The sequence below is a fragment of the Hordeum vulgare genome, chromosome 2H (assembly GCF_904849725.1).
Source record: "Hordeum vulgare subsp. vulgare chromosome 2H, MorexV3_pseudomolecules_assembly, whole genome shotgun sequence".
Lineage (NCBI taxonomy): Eukaryota > Viridiplantae > Streptophyta > Magnoliopsida > Poales > Poaceae > Hordeum > Hordeum vulgare.
In genome coordinates, this window is record NC_058519.1 from 225,686,033 (window position 1) to 225,696,224 (window position 10,192).

Below are 10,192 nucleotides of genomic sequence, written 5' to 3' on the forward strand. Positions count from 1 at the left end.
TCTTTTCATTTCTCCTCTTCTCCTCTTCTTGGAGCGAAATTACCTAAGTATGTATTTTTGGATCTAAATGGGCTAATTACGTCATTTTAGAGGAAAACAAGCTAAGTATATGATATTAATGAGCTAACCAAGGTTCTTATGCCATTTTGAGCTTATTATGTCTTCTAGGAGATTAATTAGTCATTTTAATGAGCTAACCAAGGTTCTTATGATGATTTTACCTAACTAAGCTAATTATGTCATTTTGGAGGATAATTAGCTAAGTATGTCTTTGTTGGGGAAATAAGCTAAATTGAACAAGAAAGAGAAGAAGGAGAAGAAAAATAAGAAGGAGAAGGAGGAGGAGACGAAGAAGAAAATAAGAGGAGATTAAGAAGGAGAAGAAGAAAGAGAATAAGGAGGAGAGAAGAAGAAGGTGAAGAAGAAGGAGAAGAAGGAGGTCTCCTTCTCCTTTTATCCTCCTTCTCCTTCTTCTACTCCTCCTTCTCCTTCTTCTACTCCTCCTTCTCATTCTCTTCTTTTTCTCTTCTTCTTCTTCTTCCTTCTTTTCATTTCTCCTCTTCTCCTCTTCTTGGATCTAAATTAGCTAAGTATGCATTTTTGGAGCTAAATGGGCTAATTATGTCATTTTGGAGGAAAACAAGCTAAGTATATAATATTAATGAGCTAACCAAGGTTCTTATGCCATTTTGAGCTTATTATATCTTTTAGGAGCTTAATTAGTAATTTTCATGAGCTCAACAAGGTTCTTATGATGTTTTTACCTAAGTAAGCTAATTATGTCATTTTGGAGGATAATTAGCTAAGTATGTCTTTGTTGGGGAAAATTAGCTAAATTGAACAAGAAAGAGAAGAAGCAAGAAGAAAGGAAGGAGAAGAAAAATAAGAAGAAGAAGGAGGAGGAGAAGAAGAAGAAAACAAGAACAAAATAAGAGGAGAAGAAGGAGGAGAAGAATAAGGAGCATAAGGACGAGAGAAGCAGATGGAGAAGAAGGAGAAGAAGGAGGGCTCCTTCTCGTCCTTCTCCTTCATCTCTTCTTCTTCTCCTCCTCCTCCTCCTTCTCCTTCTCTCCTTTTTCTCTTCTTCTTCTTCTTCCTTATTTTCATTTCTCCTCTTCTTGGAGCTAAATTAGCTAAGTATGTATTTTTGGAGCTAAATGGGCTAATTATGTCATTTTATAGGAAAACAAGCTAAGTATATAATATTAGTGAGCTAACCAAGGTTCTTATGCCATTTTGAGCTTATTATGTCTATTAGGAGATTAATTAGTCATTTTAGTGCGTAACCAAGGTTCTTATGATGTTTTTACCAAACTAAGCTAATTATGTCATTTTGTAGGACAATTAGCTAAGTATGTCTTTGTTGGGGAAATAAGCTAAATTGAAAAAGAAAGAGAAGAAGCAAGAAGGGAAGAAGGAGAAGAAGAAGGAGAGAAGAAGAAAAATAAGAAGAGAAGAAGAAGGTGAATAAGAAGGAGAAGAAGGAGGAGAGAAGAACAAGAAGGAGAAGAAGGAGGGATCCTTCTCCTTCTTCTCCTCCTTCTCTCCTCCTTTTTCTCCTTCTTCTTCTCTTCTTCTTGTTCTCTTCTTCTTCTTATTCCTTCTTTTCATTTTTACTATTTCAATTGAGATTATTATGTCATTCTTGAGCTAAATTAGCTAAGTTATAAAACTAGTGGTTTCACTAACCATTTTGAAGCTAAATGAGCTAAATTATGAAACTAGTGGTTTGACTAACCATTTTTCGTAGTAGAAATCAAGTCGGAGCTTATTATATCATTTTGGAGAAAACTTACCAGAGTGGTCATCAAGGAGGTGAAACACCAGAGTTGCTCGCGTCGGCTTCGTTTGGAGATGGTTGCCCTGGAGAAGGCTCGTGCGATGCCGCTCGGGAGTTATTCTGCAGAAAAGATATTTTGCAATGTCTCAGTTAGCATGATGACACTCAATTGTTAATAGTAGTTTATAATGACCATTGAAATGAAACTCACTGTGCCAATCGCAGAGAAGACGGGCATCGACGGAGGGGCTTGACCGGTCTTCTCGTACATAGACTGCACATTCGGTTTTGAAGAGTTAGTCGTATTAGTTAGTAATGAAACAAACATTATACACATGATTTGGCTAATGTGAAAAATAAACTTACCACAATAAGCTCGTACATGGCTAGGTGAGCCGCCTCATTCCGGGCCCTCTCCTCCTCAATCAACCGAGTCGTGGTGAGGTCCCTATCCTCAAGAGCAGCCTGAAGAGAAGCCTGGCTTGCCCCTCTCCTCTTCTTTCCTTTTCCTTCTCGCATGTTTTCTAATGGTCTGTGACATAGTGTCTCTTGATCGACTCTAGACTTAGTATTATCCTTTGTCTTCTCATCTATGTCGAACAATGTACCAAATATAGCCTCTCCGATATTCTTTTCAGTGTGCATCATGTCGATATTGTGTGGAAGAAGGACGTCTTTGAAGTAAGGCAGATCCCACAAGCATGGGTTGTGAGTCCACGCATGTTTTGAATTATACCCCTTGAAATACCCTGGACGCTCTGGATCAGGCTAGAGGGCGTTTAACTGATCCATTGGCCTGTCAACGCAGGTGGTGCCAAGTTTTTGACAACTTTACCTTTGGTAAAGTTCTTCTTGTCTTTTTTGAACTGATGGTCAGGATCCAGGAACTATTTATGGAAGTCAAAGCAAGAATACTTCTGACCCTCCTGCAACCAATGAAATTGAAGAGTTGCCTTGCATGTGGAGCACGGGAACCTTCCATGCAAGAATAGTGCATACGCCGACAAGTCATGCATTGAGTACATGTACCACACATGCATTTTGAAGTTTTCTTTTCTAGCGGCATCGTATGTTTTGACCCCATTATCCCAAGATTCTTGCAATTCATCCTTAAGCGGCTTCATGTACACATTGATATTCTTCCCCGGATAATTGGGCCTTGGAATTATCAACGTAAGGTTTTTCCCCCTTTGAGAAGTTGTCTCCCCCTCAAGAATTATGTAAACTAATTTTGTTTCCGAAAATGTTCAATAAGATCTTAGGAGGTAATGAAACTTGTGATTATCGATAATTTTTCTCCCCTAAGGCAAATGCTCCAGAAAAAATCTAAAAACTATAGGTAGTGAATTTCGGAGTCATCGAGGCATTATGGTTCAATACAACCGAGAATGACAGCAGGCCTCTAGCAGAAATCAGTTGGACCGAGTTTCCCACATCAACGAAACCGAGTTGCATTGAAAATCAACTCCTAAAATGAAAATAGATAGAAAATATCCACTAACTTCGAGAAAGAAAATGTCCAAAGATTAAAAGGAAATAGATTGGTTTTTGAAATATATACATACATACATATGTGAGTTAAATGGTTCCAAGAAAGCATGCAATGAAAAATTTGAATCATACAAGAATCTTCATCTAGATGTGGGGCCGTGACTAGGTCACCTATCTTATAGTATTTGACTTGAGGAGTCAAGCAAGAATGCTTGATCATAGGTCATATTCATTGTTAAGCGCAAATGGGGTTACCATTTTTCGATTATGTTTTTAATGTCTTCATATCACTTGAGTTGCTTTACCACATAGCTCGGTGCAAAGCTTTATCTAGGATATGAGTACATACCTTCCAATGATGTTGATGACATGGCATGTAGGCGAACTTGTCATGGATGCTCAAAGTTGGTGAAGATCATCTTGAGTTGGGAGCTATCCTTTTTATTTTGGTTCGTTTTCACCTAAAATGGTTATTCATTAAAGTAAGAACATAATATATACAAATGACATGAGTGAATTCATTATCATATAATTGTTAAGTATATGATTTTGTTGTCTTCTTCCTCCATCTCCGAAGAGGGGGTTATTGATACTTGGATATGTCAAGATTGCTTTTGATGTGAGTTGATTGCAATCTTGTGGAGTGTATTTCTTCCAAGTACCTAAAAAAGTTTACATGCAATACAAGGTAGCATAGTTTTCCAAGATATAAGATTGTATCATATCAGTGGGATCAAGGAATGGACAATCAAGCTCACGCCCTTGCATGCATCCGATTGAGTCTAGGTCAAGTTCGAAGCATCAATGATGTTCACCTCACTCCTCAAATGAAAAAATACTTTCTCATAATGTGGTTTGGTAAAGAGATAAGCTAATTGTTTGTTGGCACGAACATGCTTAAGATCTATATCTCCTTTACAAACATGATCACAAATGAAATGATTTCGCACTTGAATATGTTTTGTTCGAGAATGTTGCACATGATTATAGGCAATTTTAATAGCACTTTCATTGTCACACAATAATGCAACATTTTTCACATGAATGTCATAATCCCTAAGAGTTTGAGTTATCCATAGTAGATAAAGATACCAAGTTTTGTTTATTGGATGACCAAGACACAAGAGATCTTCAAATAAATTGACATGTAACTGAGGTGGATTTTCTTTCAACCTTGTCTCCAGCATAGTCCGAGTAGGAATATCCAAGAAGATTAAAGGAAGATCCCTGGGGATACCATATACCAAAGTTTGGTGTGTGTATTAGGTATCTTACGATTCTTTTCACAACCAATAAATGACGTTCTTTTGGTGCCGCTTCGTATTGGGCACACGTGCAAACACTCCACATGATGTCACAATGGGAGGCATATAGATATAGAAATGAACCAATCATTGATCGATAAATTCTTTGATCAACCGGTTTGTCCTCCTTAGTGAGGTCAATATGTACACTAGTAGGCATGGGGTTTCTCATACCTTTGCACTCTTGCATATTGAACTTCCTGATTAAGTCCTTGGTGTACTTGGCTTGAGGGATAAACGTACCTTCTCTAGATTGTTTGATTTGCAATCCAAGGAAGAACTTCAGCTCACACATCATTGATATCTCATATTTCTCAAAGATCAAGCTTCCAAACTTCTCACTAAAATGTGGGTTAGTAGAACCAAAGATAATAGCATGCACATATATTTGGAACACAAATAGTTCAACATTAACTCTTTTAGTGAAAAAGGTTGCACCAATTTTACCAATCCCAAAACTCTTTTCAATGAGAAACTTTGTTAGGCATTTGTACCAAGCTCTAGGGGCTTGTTTAAGACCATATAAAGACTTACAAAGTTTGTAAACCAGATTAGGTTTCTTGGGGTTCACAAAGCCGGGAGGTTGTTTGACATAAACTTCCTCCTCAATTTCACCATTTAGAAAAGCACTTTTAATATCCATTTGGTAAAGATTAATATCATGGTGATTGACATAAGCGAGAAGAATGTGAATGGCTTAAAGTCTAGCAATGGGGGCATAAGTCTCATTGTAGTACATACCTTCAACTTGCGTGTATCCTTGGTCCACGAGACGCGTCTTGTTGTGTATAACTTGTCCATCTTCATCTTGCTTGTTCCGAAACACCCATCTTGTACCGATGATGTTTTGCTCATCTTCAGACTTTTCAACAAGTGTCCACACTTGAATCCTCTCGAAGTTGTGTAGCTCTTCATGCATGGAATTTACCCACTCCGAGTCTTGAAGAGCTTCTTCTACCTTCAAAGGCTCAATTCTAGAGATGAAAGAGTAATGCTCACAAAAGTTAGCTAAATAAGATTTAGGGCGAGTGATTCTCCCGGTATGTATTTCACTGATGATTGGATTCAGCAGATGATCTTTGTCAACTCTTTCTCGAACTCGTGATAGATTCTTCTTGTTGGATGGTGGAGCTTCTTCATCATCATCATCTTGCATGTTGTCACTGAGTGTAATCACCTTGAGCCGGTGGTGAGGAAGGTTCTGGTGGATCATCACGTTGTACTTCTTCCTTTTATTCATCATGGCGTGTACGGCTTGTGGATGCCTCCATGTCGTTTTCTGATTCTCCTTGACGCGAAGTAGGAGCTTTGTAACGCCCAAGCTGCGGTCCTATCCTTATTTTGGTGCGAGGGCCTCAAAAGTGATAGAAACACATCTCGTTGTTTCGCAAGAATGGATATCTTTACAGGTACATGTACTGAAAAGATAAATATTAGGAGTTGGCTTACACTCGCCACAAGCTACATCAGAGTCACATCAGTACAATACATACAATCATCATGAAGAAGAGCAGGGTCCGTCCGTCTACGGAAGAAAACAAACGATAAAAGAACGACGTCCATCCTTGCTATCCCCGGCTGCGGGCCTGGAACCCATCCTAGATCGATGATGAAGAAGAAGAAACTCCAAATCGCACAATCAACACGCTCACGTCAAAGTAACTTTTTACATGTACGTGCAACTGGTGTTGTAGTAATCTGTGAGCCACAGATGACTCAGCAATCTCATTTCCAAAGGTATCAAGACTAGCAAAGCTTGATGGGTGAGGTATGGTTAAGTGGTGAGGCTGCAGCAAGCGACTAAGCATAACAATTAGAAATAATGGCACCAAGCTGAAAATGATTAGGAGAACACCACCAAGAATAACTAAGACACTCTGGAATAAAGAATATGCAAAGTTTGAGCCAATGATGTAAATAAATTTTGGAGCAATGCTGGAGAAGGAATATGGCTGATGAAATTCATATGTATGTCATAATTGAACAGAATTAGAGATATCTAGGAAAATATTAGAAGACCCATATAAGATCCTGGGAAAAAAACATGTGGGTTATGGGCCCAATCAAAGAAATCACTGTTGAAACAATTTCTTGGAAAAGAGAGATTGCACCGGTATAATGAAACTTGATGAGGTGAGAACCTTGAAATAATTGAAAGGATTGAATACAAGAAGCTTCTGAGATATCTGCAGCACTCCGGGTAGAAATGAGAGAGATGAAAAACAAGACTTGATAAGAATTTTCAACATGGGAAGGAATTTAAAGGATGAAAATATATGATGAACATGGAGATCTTGAACTTAATTCACCGAAAAGAGAACAAGAATGAAAAATGAAGAACTAGCAAGTCCTGAGAATCTTCACAAGGAATCACCGGATAAGAGAGAAAAGAAAAGAGAACGGAAGCATTCATGAAAAGAAAGGCACTTGGATGATAATTAAATCACTAAAGAAAATAATGGAGGGCTGATAAAACAAAGACAACTTGGGACAGATGAGATGAACTCCGGAATGAAATCAGAGATTGATCTTGCAAAAATGGGAGAGGATAGAATTCACTTGAAGAGAAGGACACCGATTTAAAATGAATTGAGATGATGACTCTGGTTGAGAAGAATTTGAATGACAACTTGATTGAGAAAAAGAATGTGCATTACCATAAAAATATGAGAACACCTGTTGGAAAGTTATGAACTCACCACCTGACATTGAAACAACTCGAATTACCACTCTCCAACAGAAATAACGGATGCGGCTTACGAAACAAGCTGGAACAAATTCACGACAGAGATTTCGTCCGAAATTTTCATGGATAGGATCGAACGGGCTCTATCCTACAGTAGCCATCATGTACAAGGTAGTGCACACGACATACGAAGCATCCCCGAGTCGTAGCAAGCTACAAGGACTCTTTAAGACACAACGAGAACTGATGTAAGACGACCATGAACAAACAAATCCGTTAGATGTCGAACCCCAACCTCACATCATGCATACGTTGGAAGATTGTCCTATAAGTAACTACTTGAATTCCCACCTAAGAACTTCTGAAATTTTCTGGTCATGCAATCGGGTCCACGGATACAAAGAGTAAAATCCATCACTCAAGTCCTAGCAATAACTCTAACCCGCCCAGTGTATCAAAACCCGTCAACACATAACCAGAGATGTCCGAAACTCATCTATCTCAGATCCTCGTAATCACAACGATACTAAGTATGGCAATACCCCCAAACTCTCTGCACTAGTACTCGGGATGCCGGGGTTACCTCACCACAACTAGTATGGAAGCAATTTCGAACATCCTCCATCCTAAGCTACTAAAAATCCGAATGAGAGCCATGTGCTCAAGAATCCCCTGGAGGTCCACTCCCCAGAATAAAATCAACACAGCAGGAGGAACCAAGACAAAACTCCGTCACATCGACATCATATAGATTCCAAAAATATCTGCATGATCCTAAAAAAATTGAGTGAGAAGAGGAATAGCATTAAAATTATTTCGTCAAGATTCCTCACCAGAGCACAGAAGAGGACTGAAAAGAAACCTACTTTCTGTATATAACTAGACTCAAAGCAGTTTTTCACTAGACTCGACTCGGCCAAGTTCCATCAATCTTGGGGACTCATAGGTCGGTACTGCTCTAATACCAACTTGTAAGGCCCAAGATGCATTCCTATCCTTATTTTGGCACGTAGGCCTCGATAGGGATAGAAACACATCTCGTCGTTTCACAACAATGGATATCGTTACAAGTACATGTACTGAAAAGATGAGTATGAGGAGTTGGCTTACACTCGCCACAAACTACATCAGAGTCACATTATTAAAAGACATACAATCATCATGAGGAAGAGCATGGTCCATCTATGGACGAGAACAAACGATAAAAGAACAACGTCCATCCTTGCTATCCCAGGCCGCCGGCCTGGAACCCATCCTAGATCGTTGAAGAAGAAGAGGAAGAAACTCCAAATCGCACAATCAGCGCGCTCACGTCAAAGTAACTCTTTACATGTACCTGCAACTTGTGTTGTAGTAATATGTGAGCCACAGAGGACTCAGCAATCTCATTTTCAAAGGTATCAAGACTAGCAAACCTTGATGGGTGCGGTATGGTTAAGTGGTGAGGCCGTAGGAAGCGACTAAGCATTATACGATCGCTAACTTACGAGTACAAGAATATAAGAGGGGGGTGATCTACGCATAGAGGATGTGAAATACTGATGATCAACTGAATGATCCTGAGCACCTACATACATCATACATAACCACATCGTGTCCTCGATTGGAGAAGGATCTGAAAAAGAGACAATCACGGTTACGCACTCAGTTGGCTAGTTTTAATTAAGTTTACTTCAGGTTTTCTAGAACCGGATGTTAAACAAAGTTTCCACATTGCCATATAACCGCGGTCACGGCTTTCCGAAAGATTTAACCCTACAGGCGTTCTCCAACTAGTCCATCACAAACTACCACACGCTGCTACGGAATGACCTCGATCAGGGAAACCCGTGATCTCCTCGGGTTCCTATTGGAAAACCTCAACCTCGAGATAACACAAAGCATCCTCGGAATACCTCACACAAGACGGTCGGGAAAGTTAAAACAAGTGTAGCAAGGCCGTCCGACGTGCCGACATCTTGATAGGAGCCATGTATCTCGTTCTCAGGGCACAATCGGATGAGCGCAGCGTACAATGGAGTGATAGAAATCACCCGCGTTGCCCCGGATTGGCCCCGCACACGACTCTGTTTTGGACGAGCACCATCAACACTGGCCCTCCCTATATTATGTTGAATTACTCCTCTGGTTCATGACGTCCTAGGTTTTCCAGTATTATCAGGATTATTATGTTCGGCAAATATAGTACCAATGTTGGGCCTTGCAAGACGAGCTTTATCACAAGACGAGAATCTAGGGGGTCCCCATAACAACCCCAAGCATGTTAGGAGCGCTCATTTATGGAACATAACACCGGTAGCCGAAACTAAGGCGGCAAAGGTGGAACAAAACACCAGGCTAGAAAGGCCAAGACTTCCACCTTTTACCAAGTATATAGGTGAATTAAATTAAATATCATTTAATAGGGTGATATAACAAGGAACCCATGTTATCACATGGAAGCAACTTCACCTGCAACCAGCAACTCTAACACATGTTAAGCAAGCGGTAACATAGCCAATCAATGATTTGCTAGGTTGTGAACAGGTGGAAGGTTTTCATGGCTATGTTGGGAGGCTGATAGTTAACAGGTGGTAGGCAACGAGACATAATGATAGACACAAAGCAACTAGCATGGCAATGATAGTAATAGTATCTATAGAAACGATCATCTTTCCTGATATCCTGCTTGGAAGATGAACGACTCCGTGCGGCAGACGAACCGACGTAGTCGAATGGCTCCTCACATTCCGACACGCTTGCGGAACTCTATCGAGACGAAGCAAACCGGAAACAAGAATCAACACACAGTATTCACCATGGCACATGCAGGACATGATGGAATTCACATATGATGCATGCATAGTTTCAAATATTCAAGGCATGGCATGGCAATTCACACAGTCAAACGCTACACATTAAGCGAACCTCAATATGCAATGAGTTGCATAT